The sequence below is a fragment of the Peromyscus leucopus genome, chromosome 3, assembly GCF_004664715.2.
Source record: "Peromyscus leucopus breed LL Stock chromosome 3, UCI_PerLeu_2.1, whole genome shotgun sequence".
NCBI classification, from domain to species: domain Eukaryota; kingdom Metazoa; phylum Chordata; class Mammalia; order Rodentia; family Cricetidae; genus Peromyscus; species Peromyscus leucopus.
This window is the reverse complement of record NC_051065.1, coordinates 128,029,334-128,052,303: the sequence shown is the minus strand read 5'-3', so window position 1 is coordinate 128,052,303 and position 22,970 is coordinate 128,029,334. Positions and strand designations below refer to the sequence as shown.

At 44.2% G+C, this 22,970-nt stretch overlaps 1 protein-coding gene across 1 annotated transcript in view; it reads right to left on the bottom strand.

Moving 5' to 3' along the window:
* Positions 1-22,970, bottom strand: part of Lmntd1 (lamin tail domain containing 1) — a 214,991-nt gene that overhangs the window by 191,494 nt on the left and 527 nt on the right. The window lies entirely within an intron of this gene.

The window sequence follows — 22,970 nt, the reverse complement described above, 5'->3', positions numbered from 1 at the left end:
TGCTGTGCCCAGACTCTCTACCATGGCTGTTCTGCAAAGCATCAAAGGTCTGTGTACTCACTGAAGAAAAGACAGCTGAGGAGGTCTGTGATTCCATCGTCAGTCAAGACACACTCACTCGGCTGAGAAACACCCATGTGCTCTGTGAGTACCTAGCCCCCCAGTATGCTTTCAGGGTGACTCAGCAGGTCTGTCCCAGCAGTGAAGACTGAGAGGGAGGGCCTTAGCTAACAGAACCATGGGACACTGCTCACAGCACGGCCTGGGCTATACGCAACGTGCTGCTTCTTTACCTGCTTTGTGTTGCTGTGATAAACCCCGTGACTAACTTGGGGAGGAAATTTCATCTGACGTCTTCCCTGCCATCATGGAGGGAAGCCAAGGCAGAAGCTTGAAGCAGAAACCATGGATAAACACTTCTTACTGGCTTGCTCCCTCTGGCTCCTGCTCAACCTGCTTTCTTACACCACCAAGACCACCTAGTTAGGGAAGGCATCGTCTACAGCGGCCTGAGGTCTCTCACACCAACCAGCAATCAAGACAATTCCCCACCAGCCAATCCAATCTGGGAAATCATTCCATCGAAACCCCTTCTCAAGTGGCTCTGGGTTGTGTCCAGTCAACAAAACCAACCAGGATATTTCTTATCTGTATCGTACTACTTAGATTTCAGTATCTCTTTCTCAGGGCTGGGAAAATGGCTCCCTGAGTAAAGTATTAGTTTCACACGTGTGAGGCCTGAGTTCAGATTCCTAGCATCCAGTCACCCATGTAAAAGGTTAGACATGGTAGCATGTGCCTGTAATTCCAGCAGTGAGGAGGCAGAAATAAAGGGATCCCTGGGGCTCTCCCACAGCCAGTGTAGCTGATCAGTGAGTGAGCTATAGATTGATGAGAGACCCTGTCTCTAAGAATAAGGTGGGGAGCTGTAGAGGAAATCCCAACAATGACCTCTGACCACCACGAGCATAGTTACATGTGGAGACACACACACACACACACACACACACACACACATCTCTCCACCACTTCTCAGCCTATTTGTTTGTAAACAATAGTAAGCTTCAGTTGTCTATCAAACTGTGTCTGTTATTTTTCTAGTTGCTGTGACCAAACACTTGACAAGCAGCAGCTGAGTGGAGGAAGGACTGACTTTGGCTCTGAGACTGAGGGCACACACAGTGTTGTAGGATGTTCGTACACTGTGTGAAGATGTATTGCTATGGTTGGTTTAATAAAGAGCTGAGTGGCCAATAGCTAGGCAGGAGGTATAGGTGGGACTTCCGGGCAGAGAGAGAAAGTAGGAGGAGATAACCAAGGTGCAGTGGAGGTGCCATGGAGATGCAGAACAAGTCAGACACACAAAATGGGAGAGAAGTAAAAGCCATATGGTAGAACATATACCAATAAAAATATGGGTTAATTCAAGTTATAAAAGCTAATTGGGCAAGCCTAAGCTAAGGCTGACCCTTCATAATTAATAAGAAATCTCCACGTTGTTATTTGTGAGCTGGTGGCCCAAAAGAAAGTCCAATTATGGCACAGTCCACCACAGTGGCCAGGCACACATGCGGTGAGTGACTCAAGGCTGTGGCAGAGGGAATGTTGGATGTTTGTCCAAATCTCCAGGATTAGGAATGGGACAGGACAGGAAGTGGGCACACTATATATCTCAAGATCTAGTCACCCACTTCCTTCAGCCAGACTTCACCTCCCAAAGATTCTACAACTTCCCCCAACCAGCTCCATCAGCTGGGACTGCATGCAAACAAATGAGGCAGGCAGTGAGGGTCATTTAACATTTAAACCATGACCTAGGTCAGCTGTAGTTCCAATCTATTTGTTAATGTTCACATGATTCCCAGAAACTTTAGTGTATGCTGTAAACCTTCTGATGATTGATGGGCTGTATGATTTTGGTTTAAAGTTATCCACGTTTTGTCTCTGGAGGTACTGGATCTGCGGTTTATAAAATGCAGGGCCCAGGAAGGGCCCTAATGGCACAGAGTAAGATGGTTCAGACTTGCCGTTGGACAGGTTGGTGTTGACTTCCAGGCACAAGTGCATGCTGCCCTGGCCCATTACTACATTACCACTCTGGGAGGATTTCTGCATAGATTGTAAGAGCCCAGTGGACTGTGGGGTCCAGTATGTGGCAACATGCTCAGAAATGTCTCCCATGGAAAGCAGTCAAGCATGCAGGGAGATAGCTTTGAGTCAGACTGACTGATTTAAATCCTGCCCTAACACTATCTTCAGAAGCACCTTGGACAGGTCATTTTACAGGTCCCTGACTTCCTGAGAGAAAATTAATCAACCAGAGTTGCAGCTGGGTTTAGCTTGGCTGGCTGTGTAGCCATTGTAAAAGATGAGGCTTCCTAAATCCGAGTCCTGCATTAGCTCCTCTACCTCAGGCTTGTCTACAGAAGTCAACTGAACCTTGTCTTCTTTATGTGCAAATGAGGATGATAATTGTAGCTTCTCGTTGAATTTGGAAAGGATTCCATTTTTAAAATGAGCAATGGTAATGTTTTACATGTTTTGACACTTGTCTTAAATTTCTAGCATGGGTAGGTATGCCCTAGAACCCATTCCCTCTCCCACATTCCTATAGACTCAGATACCACAAGCCACATTTACCACAGGGCAAAGCAGTGAAAGGAATTCAATTTGTTAAAATGTCATGGAAAATATACTTTCTTACTCAGTTTATAGGTAATTGTGTGTATGTGTATCAGTGGTGTATATGTATACAAGTGCACATGTGTACACATGTGTGGAGACCAGAGGTCGCCATGTGTTGTCCTCAATCTTTGCACTTATTTTTGAGTCATTTTCTCTTACTGCATTTAGAACTCATGGATTCTGCTAGGCTGGCTGGTCAACAAGGCCTGAGAGCTGTTTGTCACCACCCACCTGGCTTTTACGTAAAGATGGGGAGATCTGAACCCAGGTCCTCAGGCTGTATAGAAGGCTCTTCAGACTGAGCCATCTCTGCAGTCAAACAGGTAACTTTTTAAGCTCTAAAAAATTATTTATACTATGGAAATTTCTGGTCCTAAAGGAATGTATTCTAGAAAAGGAAAAAAAAAAGGTTAAGTGTGCTTCATTTACTTTTCTACCTAAAGATCTGTGTTTATTCGAGACTGAATCAGCTGGGGCTGATGTAAACACTTGGCAATCAGGGTACTTTGAAAATGTTTTCTATTTTCATTAAATGTTTATCCTAAGGAGAAATGTGTAATGTCTTCAGTATTGCTTCATGGTGATGCATATTTATGACTTAATAGTCTATCACTTTTGGAACTTTTTTACATTTAAATTTCTGAAAAATGATATTCACATAAATTTCCCTCAAGCACTTGAGTAATTCTCTAATGTACCCTTTCATGATTTTACACGTACACATCCCTTTCATCGTCTAATGGCAGATTTGTTTATCTTCTCACTCAATCAGGTTTTTTTAGATGAATATTGAAATAATTATTGGCTTTTAAAAAAATCATGTAATCAACAACTGGATATAGCTGCAAATGATATGTATATTTCATCAGTTTAAAAATGTACTTGTTTTTTTATAGTAAATTCCATATAGATGTCTTTTAAAACTATTTTGATACATAGTTTATAAATAAAGGTGGCTTAATTCTGCTATTAAAGAAATTTTACTGTCATATTCCCAATTTTAGGATGTGAAAGACATTTCTACTTACTATTGGTTCATAATGTATGTGTGTGCATATATACCAATACATTATACAGGAATACATATTTCATATATTAAATTACTCGCAGGGCTTACTATCAACATGTTCAAGGCCAGCTTCCTTTGTCTTCAGTCATCTTACTTCAAATTCTCCCTTTGGTTGTTACCGCTCCTGAACATGATTACTGAACCACACAAGTAATTATGAAAACACTCAAGGAATTCTGTGCTTCCCTCCCTTCTCAGAGTCTTTTCACACTCCCCTGGTCACCATTTGTATCTAACACACACACACACACACACACACACACACACACACACACACGTGTGCTTACTTCCTCTAACTCCTGGTATCCCCCAAAGGCCCACACGCTAGAGCGTGGTTTCCACTCTGCCACCTTACTGGGCGCTAGTGGACCCTCAGAGGGACAGAGCTCACTAGAAGGATGTTAGGTCACTGAGGACATGCCCTGGAAGGCGATACTGAGCAGCCAGTCTGACCCTCTCTTTCTCTTTGCTTCTCAGCTTCTATGGGGCGAGGATCTTTGCTCCACACCGCACACCCATCCGTGATCCTCTACCTTATCACATGCTCAAAGTCAAAAGGCCGACTGACCATAGAATTCCAGAACTATGAGTCAACAGAAATCTTGCCCTAGGTAGATTATTTCGTGTATTCTGTCATAACAGAGGAAAGCTATGGCTATAACAGAAAGCACACAGATACAGTGATGGTTGCCTTGACCATATTTCTACTGTTTGTACATAGGTAAATACATAGCAAAACAAAATTAATTTATATATACTGTATATTTAGACACCAATTCTGTTTCCTTCTCTTTGGTCAGAGACCCTAATGCTCTTTTTAATGACTCCACAGCTTGAGAACAAAAAGACATTATATAGTCACCTCCTTTTGGTGCATATTATTTTCTAAAACATACCTTGGAGCAGGGTGGCCGTCAGCACACACTGTCTTGACTATTTCAGCACACTCAGCTGACACCCCATGGGTATGAGAATGGAATGTTTTTCTCCATTGCGTTTTAAATCATGTCTAAAGGAGTCAGGGCTGATATACCAGCTGTGAACAGCTGCTTCTTTATTAACTCAAATCTGGAGCCCACTTCATCCCTATTGCCTAGATCAGCACCTAGCATACAGACATTCAAAACACACAGACTGACAGAATAAATCAACAAAACACAATCTTTTTTCTCCTGTACACATGGATGTTACTCAGGACATGCAAGAGGCCTGCCACTGAACTGCATCCGAGCCTTTGCCTTTTCCTTTTTTGAGATAGCAACTCACTAAGTTGCCCAAGTTGGCCTGGAACTTGCAGTGATCCTCCTGTCTCAGCCTCCACAGTAGCTAGGATTGCCAGCCCATGCCACCAAGAACAACTGTGGTTTTGATTCAGGTAGAAGTAAAAAGCAGAGAGGAAAAAATTTCTTCCGTTTTCTCGGGTGTGATGCCATGTACTTGGGACACTGTGAAGAGAACCTGGCAGTCTAGAGCTTGGTGATCAGGAGGAAAGGGGTATGTATGACAAGTGCTCCCCAAGCAATCAGTCACATTCTGGCTACACAACCCTAATGTGGCTGAGATCAACCAGGAAGTTTGGGGAGGTTACCAACTCTGACCTCAAGCTAGTCCTTAGGCTATAGGTTTGTGAACCAATGAAAATCTTAGGCTCACCAGATAGGTTAGCTTAGTCAACCTACACAGGAGGCTTCAAGCCTGAAATAAAAATATACAGAAAGGCTCTTAAGGATGGACTGGTATAATCAATGGTTTGTTGATCTTCATGAGCCCACTGAATTGATAAAGGCTTGAGGTAAGTGATGAACCTAATCCAATAGAATACCTTCCATGTACAAACCCTGCTAAAAGCCACTGACACTTTTAATCAAAGTGTCACCCCCAAATATAATTTTCTTCATTGTCTTTTTGGACATAGGGGGCCTCTTAGGACTGTCTAGATGAAAGGTGTGAAGGGTGTCATTGGCAAGGCAAAGATTCAGGAGACAGAAAGCCAGCTAACCTTATTCTCTCCATCTCAGCATTACTGATATGTTTGCATACTTCCCACCCAGTCTAATTCCCTTTAACTGTGTGGTAAGGATATGGCAAGTTGGGATACACAGCATGTTTAATGCATTTTAATGTCTTAATATTTGCTAACTTGTAGTGAAACATAAAGTGTACCCAGAGTTGGCACCCAAGAAAGCTAAATGCCTTGGCCATCTGCTCCTTCCCAGCTTTTACACCTCCATTCCCTCTGCTTTTACTGTAACTGCCACTTTACGCCGGTGGCACAGATTGAGTCCCTTCTTAAGTCATATCGCCCCTCCTGATCTCGGCTCATCTGAAATGATGCCTTGGTATCTTTGCTATTAAATTTACATTTGAGCTCCAGGGATTGATTCATATGTATATTTTCTTGAATAATGCAATTCCATTTTCCTAATCTCATTTCTGGTTTCACTTTTCACATCAGCTCGGCAAGTCTGTATCCTGGTCCCCAGAACTGTGCAGTATTTCTGATGACTCGCTGTCCTTTCCAACACAGCTGTCAGTCACGTTAGCTCATCCCACATCACACTGCCTTCACATAGCTGCCTGTTGTTTAATTAAATCATGTGTTGACACACTCAGATTTCTGTTTGCTCTAGCACAGAAGCTGCAGCCGAGACAATTACAGTCAGGGCTTCAGGCCTCGCCTGTGACAAGATGTTGAAGGAGGAAGTGTGTCTGAGTGACCTTGTGCCCAGGATCTACTAACTTGTTTCCTCATTTCCGTTCTCTCTTTATTCAGAACATGTGTAAAATTTTTTGGCTCTCCCCATCTACTCTTTCTTTTAAATTCTTTACCCAATAGTCCTGAAACCTAATTATAAGTCTCTATAGACATTAGCAAATCCCAAACCTACTATTACCTCTAAAATATGAACAAGTGCCAGTCCTTAAGTACTTGGTGAGTTCTCTCTATTGAAATGTAAGGTATACTAAGAACTGGCTGTGCTTACAGTACACAGTAGGTGTTGTGGATACGAGGAAGAATAAGGCACCCAAAGCTGGAGCCTCACCTTCCAGATGATAAAAGCAAGGCAGGGAGGTTAAACTGTTGTTCCCCATCAGACAAGCAGGCTGGAGTTACCAAGGAAACCTACTTAGTACGACCATACAGCAGAACTGTTCAAGAGAACTGTCTTTGACAACCAAAATAATCCACATCATGCTATGCATCACAGTGACCACTAGTCACTTTGGGTCATCTGCACTTGAAATGTGGCTATGTGCAGGCAAGAAACAGAATTTTCAACTTCATTTAATATTTCTAATTATAGAGTGGGAGGTTTCTTACCAGAGCATCAGTGATGCAAAAAGAACAGTATCACCAAAAGCCCTACCATGATGACAACTTCTGAAAGCTGCATGGATGGAGTCCCCTTTTTATTTAGCTTTCTACTTCCTATTTCTTCCTGCACCCCTCTTGCCAAGACCACATGCAACTAGGGAGCAGGAGAGTGACAGGTCTAGTAGCTCTGCCTTCCCAGTTTTACTAAGGAACATGAGTTACTATTACTCATTGTCATAAGTCCTGTTATTGTTTTATTTTGTTGTCACGACTACAGGGCCAAGGATATCTCTGTCCTATAATGGTGACAGGGTGGTCGTGTTGAAAGGAAAAAGCTATACCACACTGTGCAACACTGATGTCAATAATGATGACAAGATTCAGTGAACATCTCTGTAAGTCTCACAAGGAACTTTAACATGTCTTACATCACCATTTTGTTCCTACAGCCTCATCAAGTGGGAGCCACTGTCTGCATTTGAAAGTATAGGAGACTGCAGCATGTGTCTAAGGTCATGTGTCTGGGCTTCTCACATTTGGAACCCCATCTTACCAGTCTGATCCAAATTCTCTGTTTTGTCCTCCGTACACTGTCTTCTTGCCTCTGGTTCATTATCTTCCCCAGGTGACACGCTAAGACTACCAGAAGGAACAGATGATTACCCAGGAGGTACTCCATAAAAGGTTTTCTTTATAGAAAATCCCCCTCGATATTGCCCATGCCATGGCTTCATCCACAACATTGAAAAATCCAAGAGAGTCCTGCTGTGGTTAGGTGTTAAGTGGCCCCAGACTGTCACAGAAGTCATCTGACTTTGTAAGTTAGCAGAAGTCCTTCCAGGATCATATGTCATTGTGGGCAGTGTCCTTCATTATTTATTTCTGCACTTTCCTAGAAGACTCTCCTTTGGCATCTTCAAATATCTAGTGTTCCATGGACACTTACCTATGAGATAACAGTAAATGTGAACATGTGTCTAATGGTGTCTGAGCACTTAGAACACATAGAACAGTGCTTACAGATTATTTCATCAACCCTGAGTGCAAGAGTAACGGCATCAAGTGTGCTGTCAGACTGCCTCTGGAAAAGCACGGAATGTTAACCCCCAGCTCCCGGGACCGTGGCTGGCTGGGATGCTTCCTAAGAATAAGCCTCAGTTGTCTCTTAGCTCATGTTTCCATCCCTGGTTGGCTGACAGAGGGATTTAATGGCTCTGCTAAAGCCCCAGTGTCTTAGTTTGGGTTACTGTTACTGTGATGAAACACCATGACCAAAGCAACTTGGGGAGGAAAGGGTTTATTTTGATTACACTTCCACATCATTTGTTCATCATTAAAGGAAGTCAGGGCAGGAACTCAAATGGGGTAGCAATGTGGAGGCAGGAAGCTGATGCAGAGACCAATGGAGGAGTCCTGCTTAGTGGCTTGCTCCTTATGGCTTACTCAGACTGCTTTCTTATAGCAACCAGGACCACCAGTCCAAGGGCAGTCCCACACACAATGGGCTGGGCCCTCCCACATCAATCACTAAGAAATGCCCTCCAGGCTTGCCTACAGTCAGATCTTATGGAGGTATTTTCTTAATTGAGATTCCTTCCTCTCAGATAACTCTAGCTTGTGTCAAGTTGACATAGAACTAGCCAGCACACCTAGTGTTAGCTTTCAGGCTCTGTGTGGAATTCAACCATGGCACTTGGGGACCTGCATGAGTTCAACTCCTCTCTGATTTATCTTGCTTCTTTCAAGATGTCCACAATAATTCTTTACGTGCAAATCTGCCAGACAAGGTCTAAAGTGCACTGTTCCCACAGGCTCGTATGTTTGAACATCTAGTGGTGTTTGGGGAAGCTGTGGAAACTTCAGAAGGTAAAGCCTAGCTAGATAAAGGCGGGCTGTAAGATTTTATAACTGAGCCCACTTCCTGTCTGCTCTGCTTCCTGATCTTTGTAGACACATGCAGGGAAGCTCTCCCTACGATGTTACTGAAATCTAGTGCGTACATCCCCCAGCTCCCCACCCTTGAGGTCTCCATCAAATGAATTCAAAAAGTATATAGCGCATAGTGTGCAAGCCAGGCAGGGTTCCTTACGGGATAGGGTGGGCTGCCTCCCAATGAGGAGAGGGGTCAAGGACCACAGGGATCACTGCAGAGGAAAACACTCCAATAGTGTAAGAATGGACAATGGCCACAGAGACCCTGCAGAGCAGCACACTCTCGAGGAGTTGTGCCCAGCTACATCTGTGGGCAGGCTTCACAGTAATTCTCTGGAGCATAGCTCTCCTGAAGGGTACTTTCCTGCCCAGGTGATTGACAGGCCCATTGGATGAAATGACAATAATGTTTTCAGTCTTCCCCAGAAAGCTTCTGCTGATCAGCAGTCATATAGCCTTTCAGCAGCTCAGAATGACATGACTCCACCCTGGGCCAGAGACAGGCCTCAGGTCCCATTCTTGTGACCAGTAATCATGGAAAAATGCAGATGAAAAGAATTTAGAGAGGGTATCTCATCTGAGGTTGTTGGGGCCTTGAGTCTATGTCAGGCAAGCAGGAGAGAACCCAGTATGTGGTGTCTTCTATGAACAGGACAGCAGCACCAGGGGTTTCTGGAATGCCTGTGGTGACACACTGCTGGGATCACATGACCTCTGCACCCTCCGTTGGCATTGCTACGACTTTATACAACCTCATCTCTGAAACATCTTTTAAAAATGCAAAGTTATTAAACTTCAGAAAGAAGGATCAGAGTGAGATTCTTTTCTCGTTGTTTGAGACAGGGTATCACTGTGTAGCCCAGGCTGGCCTGGAATTCACTGTACAGCCCAGGCTGGCCTCTAATTCACAGAAATCTTCCTCCTTCAGTTTCCTGGGTGCTGGAGTTTCAACATGAGCCACAATGCCTCGCTGTAGAAGTAACTGTCTTATTCAATAGGAAACACAGAACCAATGCAAAGAAGAAAGCCAAGAGGCCAGAGCAATAGCTAAGAGCTAAGACCACCTTTCCTCTCGCAGTGGTCCTACCTCTCCGAAAGAGAGCTACTTCCTGTGTGTTTGTTTTTATAAAGACTTTCTGTTCTGCCTTCTCATAGGCTGTAAACCCAAACACATGACCGCCTCGTCACTGCCTGTCTGTACAGACCTCCAGGTCTTCTATGATTGGTATTGAGATTCAAGGTGTGTGTCTCCAATGCTAGCTGTATCCTTGAACACACAAAGATCTACCTAGCTCTGCCTACCAAGTGCTGGGATTAAAGGCATGTACCACCACTGCCCAGCTTTCGCTATGGCTTGCTAATAGCTCTGACCCACGGGCAACTTTATTTACTAACATACAAATAAAATCACATTTCAGTACAAATAAAATATCACCATATTTCCCCTTTTCTATTTTAATAAAAAGAAAAAAGGAAAAAGGTTATGACTAACATAAGAAAAACTATATACAAAAGTACAATAACTATATACAATATATACAAGTAATAAATGCCTAAACAATGTCTAGTCCATTTGTATTTGACAAATTCAGAGAAAATAATTCCATTATCTATCCTATTTTGGCAAGCCCAAAGTGTACCTAATTTACTTTCTATCCTAACTAACCTTCAACTATAACTAACTAATCTTCAACTATAACTAACTAATGCTGGCTTCAGTGAGACTCTTTTTAAAAGAAAGCACAATCACGAGTAAGGCTGGTGATCCACTGCTTTCGCCTTAACCCGACTGAACAGAGGGAGCATCTGTGCCGTCCACATGAACAGTCTAAGATAACACAAGAACAACTTCTGGCCATGAGGAGAAGCTGAGCATGTAAGTGCATGAAGTTATTTCAAGATCTTTTCCTCTGTGTGAACTGGCAAGCACAGGAGCCAATGAAGCATCTGTGGAAGACCACAAAATCCCTAATGCACACTTAGGCTCTCTGCATGGCCTGCAGGACAACTGTCTTCAGAACTTGGAAACATCAAGAGTTGTGACGCTATGGGTGGTTTCCGAAGCTCAGGATTCCAGTGCTGCAAGATGGAGACAGGCAGATCCCTCAGCTCCCCAGTCAGCCTACCCTAATCATCCAGCCTCTTCCCAGTGTGAGAAGTAGAGGATGTCTGAGGACTGACACATAAAACCATTGTCTGGCCTGCATATACACACACACACACACACACACACACACACACTTTCTCTCTCTCTCTCTCTCTCTCTCTCTCTCTCTCTCTCTCTCTCTCACACACACACACACACACACACACACACACACACACACACACACACACCATGTATGCTCCTGCCACATACACAAAAGAATAGAACAGGGCAACAGACTTCTCTTCCTGATCTCTTGGATATTATTTATTTGAAGTGCTGCATATTGAACCCAGGACCTAGGGCATTCTGGGTAAACACTGCACCACTAGACTAAATATCCCACCCCAATTTTATTTTTTAATTTATTCTCTGTTAATGTTTGAATGTATGGTTAAACATTTCATTTAACCTAAGAGATAGCTTGTTATTATAAATATAATAAAAGAAAAGAGTATACTTTACAAAACTTAAATGATTAAAAGTAAATATTGTTGGCTACTATTTTTCTGAGTGTGTGTGTGTGTGTGTGTGTGTGTGTGTGTGTGTGTGTGTGAAAGAGAGAGAGAGAGAGAGAGACAGACAGACAGACAGACACACACACACAGACACAGACACAGACACACACACACACACACACACACACACAGAGCACAAAAACTTAGTTAACATTTTTTCTGGCTAATGCATTGAGACCCATAATCCAGCAGTCGTTGGGCAAACATCAAGAAGGCAGACAAGGCAGGCATCAGGAGGCCGACAGAAGCCTCCGAGGGCTGAGGCAGTGACTCAGCAGGTGAAGTGTGTGCCACACCAGTGCAGAACTGAAATCTGGATCCCCCAAAGGGTGTAAGAGCCAGGCAGGAACAGCAGCTGCCTACAATGCCCAGAATGGGGTGTGAGACGGGACCCCTGGGGCAAACTGACTAGGCAGACCAGCTGGGATTGGGGAGCTCCTAATGAAGGAAGTTCGACTCAATAAATAAATTATATTCAGGCACAGAGACAAGCGTCCGCAGAGCACCAGCCACAACATTGCCAGTGAAGAAGCACGGGACAGCGCCCTGCGGGGCTCTGCCCTATCTCCAGGAAGCACCTGGACCCCAGGGCTGGTGACACACTGAGTGCTGGAAGCCAGCAACCGGCCGAGCACCTCCCAGGGTTCCAAAGTCTTTAATCTTCATCAAACATTGACTGTCTCTATTACTATTTATTTATTATAACTTTTGAGGCAGTTTCAGGTAGCCCAGGCAGGCCACCAACCTGCAGTCCTGCTCCTCCCTTTCCTCAGTGCTCTGGTTACAGGCTTGGAGCACCGTGCCCAGTTTGATGTGGTGTTAGGGGTTGGACCTGGAACTTCATGCATGCTCTGGACAAGCATCCTACCAACTGAGCACATCAGCATTTTTATGAGACTCCCAACATACCAATCTTTTATTTGAAATGCATTTTTAAAATGACAACCCATTCAAAAACTTGTTAAGAGCCCACCACGGGTCTTCCCTGTGGAGAGCAATCCCCTTGGGACCAGTTTCAGCTTGGGGATGGTTTGTGTGGGACTCTGGGACGAGCCTGTCTCGAAGGTCTCTTTCTACTTAAACAGTTTTATGATTTTCATTAAGCTATGCTGAGGTTTAAATCACAGTGGCACAAATCCAATTAGAATCACAGCTGTAAATGCCAGAACAAAGTCTCAGAGTCACAGGCACCTCGACAAAAACAGGTCCTAAGAGAAGCTATTCATTATGTTCAATAAAGTAGCGGATCGCAGCAAGCTAGGAAGAAGATGATTAAACCTAAATCAGGAAATGGATACATTAAGGTCCTGGTTATAACTCTCTTGAGACAAAGGAAAACAGACTTGGTGTTGGTTACTATTATGGACTGGAAGCTGCTTTCATTTTCTGAAATGGAAAGCTCACTTGGGGGCTGGTGACACAGAACCTTACATCCCGGAGAGAAGAGTACAAGCCCTCCAGGGACTTCACTGAGTCTTGTCAAATCCCTGGTCCTATGGCTCCCACTGTGATATGATCCACAACTATGACTACATTGTCTTCTGGTATCTTAAAGCATTCCCTGGGACCTAGCAAGAAAGTTCCAGAAACCATGAACTCCCATCATAGATTATTCACTGTGCAACCTTAGTGTGTAATTTATGCTTCCTGGGCTTAGTTTTCATGAAAAAAACAAACACAGAAATTGTTGAGAGGATTAATCAAAACATCATATGCAACAGGCTGGCATAAAAAAAAAAAAGATACAGTAAAAGCTGATTAAGAATTTGAAAGACAAATTAAGTAGTGTTTTGTTTTTGGTTCCCCCCACCCCCCACCCCCCCGCCCCCAAGAATATCCCACAGGCTATTTCCTAACGAGTTATATTCTCAGCACCTAGAAAATCAGGGCATGGTGATGCATGCATGTTAGCCAGCTCCAGGGAAGCAGAGACAGGTAGACCCCTGTGACTCACTAGCCAGCTGACCCAGCCCACTTAGGAATTCCAGCCAGGGACAGACACTGAACAAAGAAAGGAGGGGTGACTCTGGAGGCTGTCCTCTGGCCTCCACATGGCCTCCACATGACGTGTGGGCAGATGAACGAACGAACACACACACACACACACACACACACACACACACACACAAGCATGTGCAAATATTCTGGAAAATCTAACACAGGGATTCTAAGAACACATAAGATACAAGAGGTCTGTACTAGAGGGATGGAGTCAGACTCAGGATAGGAAATTACACACAGACCAAAGCTTCTCTTAGCTGTTCTGTGGTCAGATCCACAAATTCTGACTGACACCATGGATGCTGTCAGATGTGTGAACATCTGTAATTCAACAGTAATTCATCAGTAATTCAACACACTGAGAAAACCCAAAGACACTTTTCATATGCACAGAAATATGGTATCTTACTATTTATGCAGCTTGGTATATCACAGATCATCACAAGCGCCCAATTAAATAAAACATGAGCTGTTTTATTCTACCAAATTGTCAGGTTAGAAAGGAAATCTAATCAATACAGCTAAACAACAAGGCCAGCACATTGCTGTTCAAGCTCAGACTATGCCAAGAATTTAGTTTATAGAAATGGCACACTGTGTTTTAGTTGCTGGCCCCATGGGACCTTCTTCATTGATGCCTCCATGAAACCAACAACCAGACATCAGACTTTCAAATAGTAACTAAAACCAGATGTAAGAACATTTTTCTAGAAGATGATCAAGCTCAGGAAAAATCTTTTGGCTGGTGCATCCTGCCACTTTGTTTTGGTGGGGGAGAAGCCTTTCAAAATGAGCAATCATTTAAAACTTCAGACATTATGCGTTAATGTTTCTGTTTAGGAATTTTTTAAAATTTGGGATATGAACCCTTCTACACAGAATATGGCTCTTTAAGACAGACATCTGGCTTGGAAGATTGTTCAGTGAGTTAAGAACTAGCCTTGCAAGAATGAGGGCATAAATTCAATCCAGAACCTGCATAAAAAGCCAAGCATGGGGATACACACTTATAATCCCAGCACTGAGAGGCAAAGACACTTGGATCCTGGGAGGCCACTGGCCAGCTGACCTAGACTATCTACCTTCTGATTTCCAAGCCACTGGACCCTGTCTCAAAAATAAGGTGTCTAATGATTGGCTTCCAGGGTTGTCTTCTGGCTTCAAATTACAGGCATGCATGATCCCCCCTACCATCCTGTCTCAATCATTAAATAAATATATAAAAGGCATGCATCTGACCTTCAGTCCATTTCACAATCTCTCCAGTCTAGAAGATGGTGGACAGATTGCTTGGGGAGAACAGCTGTGTTTTTTCTGGCAATTCCAACACTTTGAATACAGGTCTTGGCAGTTGAAATACTAGCTTGCAAACTGCCATGAAGTTCTTTGGGAGTTTTTAATTTGTGTTTAGGGACTTTTCATATAGAAAAAAGAAGTCATTCATGTTTTCACAGGCAGTTCCAAACTCTACATTGTGTCAAGGATGACAGGCCTCTGCTTGTGAAAGGCCAAGGCGGAATTATGTAATCAGAAGAGGATGATGGAACTCTACCCAAGGAACACATTATACAAGTTAAGATTTTTGCTATAATTTTGTAAGTTTATGCCACAGGATATAGTACTTTCTTGATCCTTGGAAGTACTGAACGTGGTTTTCATAATAAACATATAAAGCCTAGAGAATTAGAAATCCAAATGGTTGCCATAAAAATATTCTGTATGTTTCCTTGCTTGCAAAGCTGCCTCTCAGATGTTCAGCCCATGGCACACTCAATAGGTCTATCCATGCTGCCACAGGTAACCGTGATGGGAGCACTTCCTTTTCATTGTCTAAGCAGCTAGAACATGACGGTTACAAGGCCAATGGCCACATGGGAATTCATCACCCCTACACACAGGTTTCCAGGCCTAGAGTCTCCAGCCAGTCATTCATTTGTGCCTTCAGCCATGGACTAGGGTGGAGGCTGTAGAAGATCAAACCCAGGCAAGCATAGGTACATTGAAATTGTTGAAGCATTCGAAAGTGAGCAAAAGCAATACAGTCTGCAGTCAGAACTTCTATACCCAAGGGCTAGAGATGCAGTGCAGAGGCGGTGCCCCGTCTAGCACGTGTCAGGCCCTGGATTCTAGCCCCAGCACTGCAAAAAAGTCAGGAGGTTTCTATGTGAGCAAATTCCCATACAACAGCAAAGGGGTTAAACTAACATACACACAACACTAACACCATGGGAAGTTGCATGCTGGTTTGCAAGAGAAGTTGGTCCCAAGGGTGACCAACTTCTAATGGAGTTGAAGAGACAGGGGCTGTAGATAAGCAGGAAAAGGGTCTAGTACAACTCAAAATACCCTGGGCAGAACTTTTTAACTTCATGGCTCAGGTTTTCCCATGTACTTTGAGAACCAAACAACTGAGGGATGGATGGAGGAATGGGATGGATGGACAGACAATACAGAAATACCAGAGACTGATGACAACTAGTTATTCTTGTGGCCTGTGTGTTCTAAGACAGTTTTGAAAACAGGTCTTTCTTACAGAAACCCTGTGACAGAGCCCACACAGCTACCACAAAGCATGAAGTATTGTGATGATTCAATAAGAGGAGCTCAGTGTCTCCCTACAAGCGTCTTTCATCCCTGGCAGAACAAAGTCGCCAAAGCATGTAACCAGATACCTCGGGGTGCAACAAACAGCTTTCTCAAAAAGCACAGAAAGGCAATGCAAACTCCAAGTTCTGTGAAATTGTATCATTTGTGGGATTTGCTTGGCTTTATGGTGGGGTGGACAAAATTCTTTTCCACAGAATCTGAAGGTGGAAGACACTGTAACTGTTCCATTTCTTCTCCTAGTCTACGAATTCTTACAAGGTTGTAATACTTGATTTAATAGCTCAATAGTCATAAGCATTGCAAAGGTAAGTGCATTAAACAAGAGAAAGTCATTAACATAGTATTCTTGTGATAGGTGACTTCCAATGTAAATTTGACTGAATTTGTAATCATCTGGGAGACAAACCATTGAGTATGTCTGTGAAGTCATCTCAGAAAGGTTTAGATGACAAGGGAAGATACACTCTGAATATGGGCAACACCATCCCAAAGGCTGACAGAGAAAATGAAGCCAGCAAGGTGGCTCAGCGGGAAAAGCACTTGCCACAAAGGCCTAATGACCTGAGTCCAATCTTAAACCTTATGTAAGAGTGAAATCAGAGATCCAACTCCACAGGGCTGTCCTCTGACCGACACACACCCCCTATGTATACACACTCATACTATGGCATGCCCACCTATCCATATGCATTGCATCACACACACACACAAACACACACACACACACACACACACACACACACTACATACCCAACAGGATCCCCATGCATGCATATACACAATGGTAATTTTGAAAAAGAGGAAAACAAGCTGGACAGCAGCACTGATCTCTCGGTCTGCTGGCTGCGGACTCGTGGGAACCAACGGCCTCATGGGTCTGCTGCCATGACTTCCCTGCCACAATGGGCTGTAGCATCAAACTGTGAAGCAAACAAACCCTTCCATCCCCCAGTTGTTCTTGTGAGATATCCTCCCAAAGCAAAGCCAGGCCACTAATACCATTGTCCGACATCCCTGGGCCTAATCCATACACACACCTTTTGTCTCACCTGATGACAATAACACAAAGGCCATTTCATCTTTTCTCCTCAAAGGGAATTTAATTTCTGAGTATGGCTTTAATCCCGCCATTTTCTAAACAAAATCATTCTCAACTTACATTTCTTAGCAAATGAGAAGAAAAACTAATAAACCAGCAGTGCATTGAACATCATAATCTGTAAGAACTTGGTTATCTGCAACCGGATCCAACTGAAGTACCTAAGGGTCTGAGCAGTGCGTGTCAGCCTACAAGTGTCTAACAGCTGGGGACTCACGGTTCTTTATTTCTACTTTCGCTAATTTACTTCTCCGTGGACACTGTGTGTACACATTTTACCCTGTTAGGTGAAAGCCTGTTAGTTTATTTAAATTAGGAAGTAATAGTCATGTATGAAACAAATTCTTACTAAGCATCTGACATGCCAGGCAGTCAGTAAGTAGCATCAGGAATCTGCAGAGTCCTCAGAGGCTAAAGTTTGTGGCAGAGGCCTTAACAGAGAGTACTGCCTGAGTACATCCTCACACATCTCTTCCTCCTGAGTGTGTCAGCACCTGGAACCATCCCTTTGTCTCCATGTGTAGTGTGTGCGTGTGTGTGTGCGTGCATGCATGCATGCATGCGTGCGCTTCGGGATGGGGACTGTCTCACTATTGGATCTCCAGGGCTAGGATCACAGACTAGGCCCTGAGCAAATATTTTCTGATGTAATAGCTAACTGATAAGAAATACTGCTAAGAAGGGAGATAACAGCTTTGTGAGTCATGTCAGGAATTCAGACTTCATCCAGCAGCCAGAAGGAAGAATAGGATGGTTTCCCATGGGAAAATGGCAGGATCTGATGTCACATACAGCACAAAGGTTCCCCAGAGAAAATTGACTGGGGCAGAGAAGAACAAGGTTGATAAGCCCCAGGCAGGAAGCTATGCCCAAGAGTTCTTCACAACCAATGGTACTCAATGAGACATTTAGAAACTAGAATCAAAGGCCTCAGTGGCGATGTAATAGAGGGAGGGAGAGAGGCCCTGCCTAGTGTGGAAGATGGGAGACAGCTCAGGTGGTAAGGTTCTTGTTCTGCAAGCACAAAGACCTGAGTTAGAGTCCCAGAACCCCTCACCCCACAGCCAGGTGTGGTGGCATGTACTTGTAATCCTAGTGTTATGGAGGCAGAGACAGGTAGATCCCTGAGGCTTCCTGGCCAGCTACCCTAGCCTACTTGGTGAGGTAAGTCAACAAGAGATATTTGTCTCAAAAACAAATAAGTAAAGGGGGGAAAAAACCTGTAGATGGCTCCTGAGGAATGGCATTTATGGCTGACCTCTGACCTCCACACACATGTGCGCACACACAAGAGTCCAGGTTTGAATCACTGGAGGGGATGTTAATATGTAGTATGCATCAAAGCAGTAAACACCAGGGGTATTCTTGTGAAAGATCAAGAATTGCAAACTGAGCTGGGTTTGCTGGAACACACCTTCAATCCCAGCACTCTGGAGGCAGGGGCAGACACATCTCCATGAGTTTGAGGCCAGCCTGGTCTATATAGTCTAGTCTACATGGTGAGAGCTGTACAACACTGAGGAAGCAGAGGAGGAGGGGTAGGCGTTTTAGGCCAGCATGTGGTACACAGTTAGACTTTGCATCAGAACAAAAGTCACACACACCAAAGACCCCAAAGAATCCCAAGGTGTACATGTGTACTTCAGAAGCCTGCAGGACATCCACATGAGAATGCCCAACTATGGTCTGAAAACTAAGTCAGACTGAAACTGGAAGTTGATGCTGAACTTGTCAGCAAGTAGCTATCCGAATGCACCTCTCCTTTGCAGTTTCAGGAGGCTTGCTGTGCCAAACTTGCTAAGCATCAGCTGCTGATGGTGACACCTCCCTGGTGTCAGACTAGCTGAATCACTGAACTGCAGTGACAGGGGCCAGGCCTACTGCAATCTCCAAACGGCTCAGCAGCCTAAAGGGGAGAAAAGCTCATTACGAAGCCATCTGTCCTGATAGCCTGTCCTGGTTTCTAAGCCAAAGAAATCAGAATCATTCTGAGAATTTAAATAGCACACACAGTGTGGGCAAGCTCTGTGGATACCTGTCCTGCATGCTAGTTTGCTGTGTAGCAGCCAGCCGCTTAGACAGCTGCAGAAGGCGTATTACCCAGTGGGTCCCTGGCTGTGCCTTCATCTCCACAGGAGATAACCAATCAGAAGGTCACAATTCAGAGCACTCAGCATTCCATTGGGTACAGATAAATGATGTTTTTACTAATACATTTCCTTTTCTGTTTTTAGCCCTACATGAAGATATTATACAATAAAATTAAAAGATAACAGCAGTGATGGAATTGATGGCCAATTTGAATCTCAACTTTAGTAGGGAAACTTTCCTGGATTCAAGCCTTTCCTCCCCTAATTTCTTCTAATCTGTATTCCCAACCCCCATCCTTTCTCTGTGTTGTGTAGACGGGGTCTCCTTTAGCCCAGACTGGGGTTGCACTGTCTAGGATGACTTTCGGCTCCTCATCCTGCACTGGGAATACAGGCAGAGACACCATGCCTCTTCTATGCAGTGCTGAGGACAGAACCAGGGGTCCTATGCATGGTAGGCAAGCACTCTATCAACTGAGACAGTTTAATCTGAACTTTGTTTAGCAAAGCCAAGCAAACACTCCAAAGAGAGACTAGCTGGAGTAGGCTGTCTCAGGGGAGGGAGCAAGCCAATGCATTGTGTTGTGAATTCTAAAGAAAATTGTATGAATATTTATGAGGTGGGTGGCATTTTGGTGGAGTAAGGTGACCTTATTTCCCTACTAAATCATGCTGGACTGGATCTCCATTTCAGGGTATTTCTTCACACGATCCTCTAAAAAAGCCCACAGAGGAGGCATCGACACCACAATGACAACTGTCTTTTGGGGATGCAGACCCTCCATGACTACATAGGTGTGAGAGAACGCCCTGGTGCTTTAGTTTCTGTGATAGTGGGGACGGTGTGACTGCAGCCTCAGAGACGTCGAACCACACAGGAGTGTTCTGACTTTTCATCAGGGGTCAGAGCTACCATAGCAACTTTCCTGTTTATCAGCTCTTTGCCTGCCCAGTACCAATCTGACTAGTCCAGATTTTATCCCTCACTCATATTTATAGCTTTACAGTTCAATCAAAACCTTCCCCAGGGCTCAGTATGTCATTATAAGAAATTGAACAAACACCCACCTCCCACCACTTGTGAACCTGGACTGTCATCCACAGGAGAGAAACTGCCCAAAGAAGCTTCTTTAAGACCTGGGTGTGTAAATGAGAGTAATCAAGGTCTGTGGAAGTGGTGGGTTTTTCCTTAGTGTATCCAGGTGAATGGAGTCGGATGGCATTGCGAGCCGAGCTCAGTGATGGTCATTCTTCCAGGGCTTTGCATGCAGCCAAGTGCTTTCAGAGCAGAGTAATAAAAGCATGGCCGCCTTCAGAACATCCCACCACCAACACCTGCTCCTAAGTGGCTCTCACATCTAATGATCCACTCCAACTTCCCTATCGACGGCCCCTCAATTCACAATGGACTCGTCCTTTGCTCTGCAGTCCTTTATTTCTCTTCACTGGTCCATATAGCAAAACCCTCAACTGTAAGCTGGATGCTGAACTGAACCCAGGTTCAGAGACATCCCTCTCATCCAGACATTCAGGTCCTGGTGACCTTGGGAGACAAAATACAAAGAGGCTTGCAACTGCCAATCCCAGACACCACCTTCAAAAGGCAAAATGTAACACCATTATTGGAAGGCAACTTTTCATTGCTCATTGAGTCAGAAAACTGCCCATACTGTTTGGTCCAGTCCACTGACTCAACTGTCTACAGAAATAACCAGAAATGCAGGTGTTCATTCTGTGGCAGAAACAAACACCGTGACCAAGAGCAACTAACAGGAAAGAAAGATTCATTTGGCTTATATTTCCGGGTCACAGTCCAGGAAACAGTGCCATCCACAGTGGGCAGGGCCCTTCAACATCAGCCACCAACCAAGAAAATCCCCCACACACACACATGCTCACAAGCCTATATGATCTGGCCAAACCCTAAATTGAGACTTCCTTCTCAAGTAACTCTGGGCTATGTCAAGTTGACAGTTAAAGCTAACCAGGATATGTGGAAAGACTGGTGCCTACTGCCTGGAGCATGGTTCAGAGGGGAGAATGCTTGCCTGCCATGCAAGATGCGCTGGGTTTGGTCCCCACACCACATAAACTGAGCATGGTTACTGTGGGGCATTTACCCACCACCCCCACAGTTCCCCAGAGTTTTCTTGAGTGTGATCAGCAGGAAATATTAGAAGGATTTATTGCGGAGAATATCTTGGAGATAAACAGATAGAAAATAAAGGATAGCCTCGAGAGGGCCTGGAACCTATTCCAACGGGCCCCGACTGTCTCTGGCCCAGGGTTTTTATAGAGACGCCAAGGGGTGGAGCAAAAGACCTCCTCCCCCAGCACAGCCAAGTGCAGACCATCTCAGACACCTGCACTCAGGCCCGTGGTCCTGATCATCCTCTATTCGGACCTGCTGGGTAAAGCCACGAGGAACCGGAGAACGGGCTCCCACAGGTTACACAGCTTTATGTTATCCTAACTTGGGAGATAGCGGCAAGAGGATCAAAAGTCTTAGGCTGTCCTATGCTGCATAACAAGTTCAAAGCCAGCCTGGATACATGAAACTCTGACTCACAAAAAAAATAAATTAAAAAAAAAACAACCTGAAGCCATGGCTTCCCCATCTTGACAGACTATACCCTCAAACTGTGAGCCAAATTAAATACTCCTTCCATAAATAAATAAGTGTGGCATGGTGATGCACACCTGTATGAAGTCCCAGGTACTCAGGAGGCCAGAGGAGGAGCCTAATCTGTGCACAGAAGTTCCTGAAATTAACAGAATCCCACACAGTAAAAGAGTAATTGTGTAGCAATGTAACTCTCAAGAAAGTGGTTTTAAGAACCTTGTTTGATCCTAGTTATACAGAAAGCCATAAATGCATACACACAGGATAAAGACAAAGAGCTGAAATGTCTCTCTAGCTTGTACAGTTGCTGATTTCTATTTTATTTCTGCCTTTCCCATACTTTCTACTCCAAATGTGTTAGTTTTATAATCAAAAAAACAAATATTTCTAAAAAACACAGCATTGGGGGCAGCGTGGTAGCTGGTTTTGGTAGATTACTTGCTACACATGCCTGGAGTGTGGGTTTGTTCCCCAGTGCTCTATAAATTGGGCCGATGGTACACACCTGAAACCCAGAACTCAGGAGGTAGAGGCCGGAGGGTTTACAGCTCAAGTCCACGCTTGGTTACAGGGGGAGTCAGTCAAGCAGGGTGGGATAACATAAGATTAGTCCTCAAAAAAGAATCCACAACATGCTACAGCCTACGATTCAATTATGTGCAGTTAGATATCCTGAGGAAGGAAGGCATGTCTGCTGAATTGTGTTTCCCCAAAACTGCGGTTGAAATACCCACCACGCGCACATGGCGCATGTCTAGATCCCCAACTCTGAGGCCGGCTAAGACAGAGCCTCAACTTATACCACCCAGGGCTACAAAGACTTGGACGCCAGCCAGAACTGCATCCCCAAACCCTCCAACACCCTCTCCCACAGAAAATTGTCA